Genomic DNA, 9,769 nt, shown 5'->3' with positions numbered 1-9,769 from the left:
ACCTATAGCAAAGGCATCCTCTAACTTTAAGGAAAGCTGCACAGGTTGTTTTTATATACAAGCACCCCTTTTTTTCATGTTTCTTTTTTTATTGGGGGGGTGAATAAACTTTTAACACTCTATGGGCTCATTTTTTCAAGTATTGACCCTCTGAAAAGTGATCTGTGGTACATTGCTCTTCAGGGGGCAATGAGTAGGGATTATATTGCCTCCTCACCACCTGTTTTACCTCCTAAAAATGCAGGCGTTTCATGACGTTGTGGGGCAGTAATTCTCTCTCTCTCTCACAAACTTTATATATAGCATTGCTTACTAGTATTATGACCTCACACCCACCTATCGCCTGTCAGATACACTGGCTGTATAGGTGCCCAGAAATCATCATTCCGTACAGGTGACCTGTGAGGCTCTTGTTTTCCGTACAGGTGTGCTCCCGGAAGTAACGCCCTTTTTGTACAGGTGTGTTCCCGGAAGTAACCTCCTTTCCGTACAGGTGTGCTCCCGGAAATAGCGTGCAATCCGTACAGGTGTACTCCCGGAAGTACCTCTTGGTCCTCCTCAGGTGGCTCCGGATGTGACGGCAGGTGTCTCCAGGGAGTTCCCGGAAGCCGGGTACAGGTGTGAGGGTGGAGGGGGTGTCGCATGAATAGCCGTGTGGGCGGAGCCGGCAAGTTTCGGGCAGGTGAGAAGCCGTCGGGGATCGATGGGCTGCGGCAGGAGGTGATCTGTGACAGGTGAGGGGGTACTGCATGACCCAGCCAGGGACTGACCTACACCTGACTGGTGGGGGTGAGTAGAACCATCACCTGTAGAACCATCTGTCTACAATGGGCTCTGTGCCTCTGTATGGATGAGGACAGTGATGGGGGACTCCTGTCATGTCATTGTTCTGTAGATGGATCCAGTGATCATTCCTGTGTATGGTGTCACTGATCTCTGTATGTACTACGGATGTGTGTGACCAGCAGCCCCTCATACACAGGGAAGTGGTTGATTCTCTCATTCAGCGGCTCCCTGCTATGAGTGGAAAATCGCAGCCGTGAGATGCATCCAGCACACAGCGCCATAGAGATCGGTGATCCCATACACACAGCGCCATAGAGATCGGTGATCCAATACACACAGCGCCATAGAGATCGGTGATCCCATACACACACAGTGCCATAGAGATCGGTGATCCCATACACACAGCGCCATAGAGATCGGTGATCCCATACACACAGCGCCATAGAGATCGGTGATCCCATACACACAGCGCCATAGAGATCGGTGATCCCATACACACAGCGCCATAGAGATCGGTGATCCCATACACACAGCGCCATAGAGATCGGTGATCCAATACACACAGCGTCATAGAGATCGGTGATCCCATACACACACAGCGCCATAGAGATCGGTGATCCAATACACACAGCGCCATAGAGATCGGTGATCCAATACACACAGCGCCATAGAGATCGGTGATCCAGTACACACAGCGCCATAGAGATCGGTGATCCCATACACACACAGCGCCATAGAGATCGGTGATCCAATACACACACAGCGCCATAGAGATCGGTGATCCCATACACACACAGCGCCATAGAGATCGGTGATCCCATACACACACAGCGCCATAGAGATCGGTGATCCCATACACACACAGCGCCATAGAGATCGGTGATCCCATACACACACAGCGCCATAGAGATCGGTGATCCCATACACACACAGCGCCATAGAGATCGGTGATCCCATACACACACAGCGCCATAGAGATCGGTGATCCCATACACACACAGCGCCATAGAGATCGGTGATCCCATACACACACAGCGCCATAGAGATCGATGATCCCATACACACACAGCGCCATAGAGATCGGTGATCCCATACACACAGCGCCATAGAGATCGGCGATCCCATAGACACAGCGCCGTAGAGATCGGCGATCCCATAGACACAGCGCCGTAGAGATCGGCGATCCCATAGACACAGCGCCGTAGAGATCGGCGATCCCATAGACACAGCGCCGTAGAGATCGGCGATCCCATAGACACAGCGCCGTAGAGATCGGCGATCCCATAGACACAGCGCCGTAGAGATCGGCGATCCCATAGACACAGCGCCGTAGAGATCGGCGATCCCATAGACACAGCGCCGTAGAGATCGGCGATCCCGTACACACAGCGCCGTAGAGATCGGCGATCCCATAGACACAGCGCCGTAGAGATCGGCGATCCCATAGACACAGCGCCGTAGAGATCGGCGATCCCATAGACACAGCGCCGTAGAGATCGGCGATCCCATAGACACAGCGCCGTAGAGATCGGCGATCCCGTACAAACAGCGCCGTAGAGATCGGCGATCCCGTACACACAGCGCCGTAGAGATCGGCGATCCCGTACACACAGCGCCGTAGAGATCGGCGATCCCGTACACACAGCGCCGTAGAGATCGGCGATCCCGTACACACAGCGCCGTAGAGATCGGCGATCCCGTACACACAGCGCCGTAGAGATCGGCGATCCCGTACACACAGCGCCGTAGAGATCGGCGATCCCGTACACACAGCGCCGTAGAGATCGGCGATCCCGTACACACAGCGCCGTAGAGATCGGTGAGTCCATACATGCCTGTGTCTACATACAGAGATGTGCTGCGTTTAGCCACACACACAAAATAGTACGCAGTGGCAGGTTGCATAAACATGAGTCCATTAGGTGTACATTGTATGAAGGATCTTCTAGCTCTGCTGGCAGGAAATACAGGTATGCCAGTGTGAGCCTTACAGCAGATCTCCGTCTGATGTGACATCTGGGGCCCTCCGCACTGCAGAGGGCAGTACTTCCTACACTACTGGACTCACATCTTCCCCCTGGGGGTGGGGCCATGACACCGAGGGCTCACAGGAATTGGAAAGAATGATGACCCTATTTAGAGGGTAGCATGATGACTACTCCCCACCCCGTCAGGGGTTGGTCCATGACACCTTGGGCTCACAGGAAGTGGTAGAAATCATGACACACCCCCAGGGGAAGATGCATGACACCATGGTCCTGCAGGAAGTGGGTAGAATGATGACTGCTCCCCCCAGGGAGCAGATCCAGGACAACCTGGGCTTACAGAACATGGGTAGAAGGACAACCCCAACCCTGAGTATACTGATGACCCCCCCCCCCCAGGCGGCAGATCCATGATACCAAGGGCTCTCAGAATATGAGTAGAATGATGATCCCTAACAACTTAGACTTACATTAAGTGGCTAAAATGATACCCTCCAAGGGTTGATCCATGGCACCCTGGGCTTGTAGGAAGTGGGTAGAATGATGACGGTCCCCCCAGGTGTGGGCCCGTGATACCCTGGGCTCACAGGAAGTGGAAAGAATGATGACACATTAACAGGGAAGGGCCCATGATACCTTGGGCTCCCAGGAAGTGGGTAGAATGATAACCCCCCCACTTCGGGCAGTTGGTCTGTGACACCCAGGAAATGGGTGGAATGACACAGGTGCTACAGAGTGTTGAGTCTTTAAGTGGTGGCTCAGTATAGCCAAAGAGCATTGCAAAACTGCTTTTATTTTTTACATGGTGGGCTACTTTTTTTTTTTTAAATTCCAGACTAGAGTTCTCCTTTAAGACCCATTCAGGCCTTGGCGAGTTTCAGTAGTGTGTTTTATTTTGTGCAGTGATGTTAAGGCACCTTATTCAAATGAATGGGCCGACGATACATCAAAACATCCAACAAAAGGGCATGTGCCATTTTATGACAACGCATTGCCTGTGGTGTGTCGCAATGCATATATGTTGGAGCTGCACTGGTGGAGTTGTCCATGGCAATGCGCAAACGCAAAAAATCCATCAGTCCTTGCCTCCCTGTACAATGGTATCCAGCCATTAATCAGTCCTCACCTCCTGGTACAAGGGTATCCATTCATCAATCCTCATCTCCATGTAGATGTGTATCCATCCTCACCTTCTTGTACAAGGGTCTCCATCCATCCTCACCTTCTTGTACAAGGGTCTCCATCCATCCTCACCTTCTTGTACAAGGGTCTCCATCCATCCTCACCTTCTTGTACAAGGGTCTCCATCCATCTTCACCTTCTTGTACAAGGGTCTCCATCCATCCTCACCTTCTTGTACAAGGGTCGCCATCCATCCATCTATCTTGCCTTGAATAAGGGTATCCATTCATCAATCCTCATCTCCATGTAGATGTGCATCCATCCTCACCTTCTTGTACAAGGGTATCCATTCATCAATCCTCATCTCCATGTAGATGTGTATCCATCCTCACCTTCTTGTACAAGGGTCGCCATCCATCCTCACCTTCTTGTACAAGGGTCGCCATCCATCCTCACCTTCTTGTACAAGGGTCTCCATCCATCCTCACCTTCTTGTACAAGGGTCTCCATCCATCCTCACCTTCTTGTACAAGGGTCTCCATCCATCCTCACCTTCTTGTACAAGGGTCGCCATCCATCCTCACCTTCTTGTACAAGGGTCTCCATCCATCCTCACCTTCTTGTGCAAGGGTCTCCATCCATCCTCACCTTCTTGTACAAGGGTATCCATTCATCAATCCTCATCTCCATGTAGATGTGTATCCATCCTCACCTTCTTGTACAAGGGTCTCCATCCATCCTCACCTTCTTGTACAAGGGTCTCCATCCATCCTCACCTTCTTGTACAAGGGTCTCCATCCATCCTCACCTTCTTGTACAAGGGTCTCCATCCATCCTCACCTTCTTGTGCAAGGGTCTCCATCCATCCTCACCTTCTTGTGCAAGGGTCGCCATCCATCCATCCTCACCTTCTTGTGCAAGGGTCGCCATCCATCCATCCTCACCTTCTTGTGCAAGGGTCGCCATCCATCCATCCTCACCTTCTTGTGCAAGGGTCGCCATCCATCCATCCTCACCTTCTTGTGCAAGGGTCGCCATCCATCCATCCTCACCGTCTTGTGCAAGGGTCGCCATCCATCCTCACCGTCTTGTGCAAGGGTCGCCATCCATCCTCGCCTTCTTGTACAAGGGTCTCCATCCATCCTCACCTTCTTGTACAAGGGTCGCCATCCATCCTCACCTTCTTGTACAAGGCTCACCATCCATCCATCCATCCTCACCTTCTTGTACAAGGCTCACCATCCATCCATCCTCACCTTCTTGTACAAGGCTCACCATCCATCCATCCTCACCTTCTTGTACAAGGGTCGCCATCCATCCATCTATCTCGCCTTGAATAAGGGTATCCATCCATCAATTCCTTTTTCCATGTACAGAGGTCAATAACTCAAACTAGATATCAAACAGCACTGAAGGGCCAAGGGACCTATCAGTTCAGTATCAATAGAGTTAATCACAAAGATGCTTTCCTCTAGTGTCATTCCAGAAATAGGTCCTCCATAAATCCCATGGGTAATGAATGCACTATGCTGCCCTCTTCATATTGGGGGGGAAAGGGAAACACACACCCTCATTCATTACCATAAAAATAGTCAATACAAACCAGTAGCCGAGTCATTGGCACTACACAAATGATGCCCATCGACTGGGGGTGAGTCTTACGCATTTCAAGGGCAGAACCCTTTTCATCAGAGCCAACCGAGGCACTCAGAACGCAATGAAAAAGGTTCTGCCCTTGAAACGCGTAAAACTCACTCCCAGTCGATGGGCATCATTTGTGTAGTTCCATTGGCTCGGCTACTGGATTGTATTGATGTGCGTGATTATAATTACCTTTGTGAATATATAGGAATTCTTTTTTTGCAAACATTTTTATGGTAATGCACAAGCCTGGTCTGCCCTCTCGTTGTTCTTGTTTTAGCCCTGTAGAGAGGTGTCCATCCATCGATCGATCCATCCTCGTTTCCATAGGCTGGTAGTCCTGGGTTGATAAAACATTGAGCATGTCCCTCTGAGATATTAATAGTAGTAATTAGCAGCCATGGAGGGAACGTCGGTGTTGACAGTATCTGTTTACCTGGCTGTAACTCATACCTGGCAGGTGCGTTCCTTCCCACCCTCCTCCTGGAAGGTGACTACGGCTTTCCATCTGTAATGTGCCCAGCCGACACAGATGGCAGATCTCCCGTATAGAGAAGTGTTGGCGCTTCTATAGAGCTTTGGATGGTAAAACTTTCTGGTATTGGAAAAAGTAGAGCTGCAGCTTGGCCAGAAGGAATATCCAAGAGCAGGAAGCTGGTAGGACACATCAAGAGCTGTAGTCTCATAGGTCTAGAGAGATTGGGGCTCTTCAAGTCTAAATCGGGCTCCAGCGCCGTGGATAAGGGGGAACCACCAGTCCTCCTGTAGGGGGCCCAGACCAGCAGGGGGGCCCAGGCAGCTGGATGAATCAGATGTGGGCAGGGAGGGTAATCAGAACAGCGGAGAGGTGATTACTGGAACCGATCCCCAGTATGGCTCCTTCTGCAGCAGCTGACAGCTGGCTTCTTCTCCTCTCCCACCCATTGGCTGTCAGCTGCTGCAGAGAGAGCCGTACAGGGGATTGGCTCCAGTAATTGCACCACATCACCCTCCTTCTGCATCATATGTTTCCCCCTGCTGCCCAGACCCCCACAGTGCTGCCGGCTACCTTCCTTTCCTTCCCACCGGTATCTGCAGGCACGACGACAATAGGATCCTTCAAGATGGAGAGTGGGGGAAGGTTTCTGTAAATATGTCAAAGCCCCTTCCTTTCCTGAATGAACACAATGAGTGATCAGTACTGATCACTCGCTGGCCATACATTATACAATTTTCTTGAGATTTTTGCTTTAGATTTACCAAAAACCATATAATAGGAGGTCAAACCTAAACAACACTTTCAATTGTATCCAATTGGGTAGACCCTTACACTACATAGTTCAAGGTAAATCTAAAGGAAATTGGGCAGAAAATTGTAAGAAAATTGTATAGTGTATGGCCAGCCTTATGCACAGATCAGATGCAGACAGACTACATTCTGATCTGTGTATTGGACCTGCACAGCTGTACTTCGGGGTATGCTTGGAGATCTGTGCAGCCGGCTGCCTGTCATTGATTTGAACAAACTGGCTGAACAGAACCTCTACACGGATGATGACGGCCCTTCTCATGGCTGTACAGATTGGTATGTCCGTGTGAATGAGTCCTATGTTGCAGCCACCCACTGCCCAAATAAAAATAATAAATGGTAAAAAATACTTTACACCCTTTCTTTTGCCATGCTCATCTAGGCGAGGATGTCACTGGGCCTTTTCTTGGGGTTTTGGGGAAAGCTGGTGATCCAAAATCCCATGAGTATGCGCTCCTGAGCAGTGCTGGAGCATGTTCTCATGAGATTTAGGGGCCTCTGCTTTCCCATAATCCCTTTAGTGAGGCCTAGTGATGTCCTTGTTGCCTACAGGAAGTGGCCAGAAGGGTGTTCTATATCTAAATATACGAGGGGCGATCAAGTCAAACAGGGACTTTTGAGTTTATGTAATAAAAGAACAAATTTCAGAGAGTGGAAACGGCATTTATTTTTCGACATACTCCCCTGCTACATTTATACACGTATCCCAGCATTTAACCCGGAAATCTTCAGAGTAGAAAGAATTGTAAGCACGCCTGAACCATTCTAGGATAGCCGGCTTAACTTTGTCATCAGTGCTGAAATGCTGACCTCCGAGGAACTCTTCTAGGGGTCCATACAGGTGGAAATCACTCAGAGAGAGGTCCGGGCTGTAAGGGGGATTGTGGCGATTCCTCCCGGGCCGTGTTGCTGTAATGTGCACATAGTGCGGTGGGCAGTATGAGCTTATGAGTTGTCTGGTTTCGTCACGTAATGGTGCGACCCAAAAAATCCTGGACTTCCCTGTCAAAACGCTCCTTCAACGCAGTGCAGACTTCAACTCTCCTGTCAAAAGCTGAAAAGCTGTCTTGGTACCCAGTGTGCGCTAACGTATTGAAAATGCGACTGTTCGTGAATGATTGTGTTCCCGCAGAAAGATTTGCCAAAAATGTACGAGGGACGTTCAAGTCAAACCAGGACCTTTGAGTTTATATAATAAAAGAACAAATTTCAAAGAGTGCAAACTGCATTTATTTTTCAACATACTCCCCTTCTACATTCATACACTTATCCCAGCATTTAACTAATGCCTGGAGAGCTTCGGCGTAGAAAGATTTGTCAGTACATCTGAACCATCCTAGGACAGCCTGCTTAACTGCGTCATCCTAGTGCTCACCGTTCCCACAGAACGATTCGTCTCTTGTGCAATTTCATGACAGGTTATGTGTCGATTATCCAGGATCAGGCATTCCACACGCTGAATGTTCACAGGAATGACTGCTGTGGGCTGGGAACCACCACGGCAGGGATTGTCTCATCACCGTACTGCGCTTGAAGTCTTCTGTAGATATCCACAGGTTTTGCCTTGAAAAAGTATTCTTACCCCTTGAAATTTTCCACATTTTGTCATGTTGTCGGGGTTCGTCACATAATGATGTGATCCAGAAAATCCTGGCATTCCCTGTCAAAACGCTCCTTCAACGCAGTGCAGACTTCAACTCTCCTGTGCCCATCAAAAGCTGAAAGCTGTCTTGGTACCCAGTGTGCGCTAACTTGTTCTTGATCCAGGGAATATCCGATTGCCTCTCGGAGGATCAGGTAGGAATTTTTTTCCCTGCAGGAGCAAATTGGATCGTGCTTTGCTGGGTTTTTTTGCCTTCCTCTGGATCAACTGTGGGTGTAGGATTATAACTTTTTTTTTTTTTTTTTTTTATGGTTGAACTGGATGGACTTTTGTCTTTTTTTTTCAGCCAGACTAACTATGTAACTATGTTCTTGGTGTTCAGTAATGTGGTAGTTGGGTTTGGACCTCTTATTTTAATATAGAACAGGTCATTGTCCCTCAATGTTTAGTTGTATGGTAATTTATGTTGAGTCTTTTCCTCAATGTAAAATATGTTGGTAATTGTTGATGTTGAATATTCCCTCCATGTACAGTGCCTTGAAAAAGTATTCATACCCCTTGAAATTTTCCACATTTTGTTATGCTACAACCAAAAACGTCAATGTATTTGATTGGGATTGGATGTGATGGACCAACACAAAGTGGCACATAATTGTGAAGTGGAAGGGAAATGATAAATGGTTTTCAAAATGTTGGCACTGTGTATGCCTTCGTTCACAAAAAACTTCCATCACCAAACGCTGTTCCTCTGTTGTCTGCCATCTTGGTTAACGCTCTCTAGACTGGCCCACGAAATGTGCGCTGCCTATTATTATATTATTATTATTATACAGGATTTATATGGCGCCAACAGTTTGCTCAGCGCTTTACAATATAACGGGAGACAATACAGCAACAATACAGTTCAATACAAGAGGGATTGGAGGGCCTGATCCTGGGAGCTTACAATCTAAGAGGGAGGGGCTAAGACACACTTGCAACTTACTACTGTGTGTAGTATTGCCACGCTAGAATCCATTTTTATATCTGTAAAACTAAAGGGGTTGTCTGCTCGTGGCCAGGATCTTCAGTTGGAGTGAGCCCCACTTTTCAGTCTATGCCGTATCACTTGTGTCAATGGAGACACACTGAAATGCGAATGTAATGATTTTAAAATGAGAACCATATTTTAAGGATCTTATGCTGTGCAAGGTCTTTCTCTCCTCCTCCCCATTATTGGTTATCCTGGCACTGCATACGGTGAAACGGAGTATACCGAGGATTTTGCTGGGTCTGCAGATTGCTAACCCAAGAGGGGAATGTTTACACCCCAGCATGTACCTCTGGTGAGTTTATCCAGCATTT

At 48.6% G+C, this 9,769-nt stretch overlaps 1 protein-coding gene across 2 annotated transcripts in view; it reads left to right on the top strand.

Annotated features, from left to right (window-relative positions):
- The first annotated feature begins 620 nt into the window (after window positions 1-620).
- The window catches only part of CRB3 (crumbs cell polarity complex component 3), an 81,626-nt gene continuing 72,477 nt past the window's right edge, over window positions 621-9,769 (top strand). The window contains exon 1 of one of the 2 annotated variants that reach the window (XM_089656134.1): window positions 621-734. The gene's annotated coding sequence lies outside the window, so the exon portion shown is untranslated. The remainder of the gene's footprint in view (window positions 735-9,769) is intronic. The other variant, XM_089656133.1, reaches the window with a different exon arrangement.

Source organism: Staurois parvus, unplaced genomic scaffold (assembly GCF_062004578.1).
Source record: "Staurois parvus isolate SC_StPar_1 unplaced genomic scaffold, SC_StPar_1.0 ptg000887l, whole genome shotgun sequence".
In the NCBI taxonomy this organism is placed as follows: Eukaryota; Metazoa; Chordata; class Amphibia; order Anura; family Ranidae; genus Staurois; species Staurois parvus.
The sequence above is the reverse complement of the archived record's forward strand: the minus strand, read 5'-3'. Positions and strand labels throughout refer to the sequence as shown.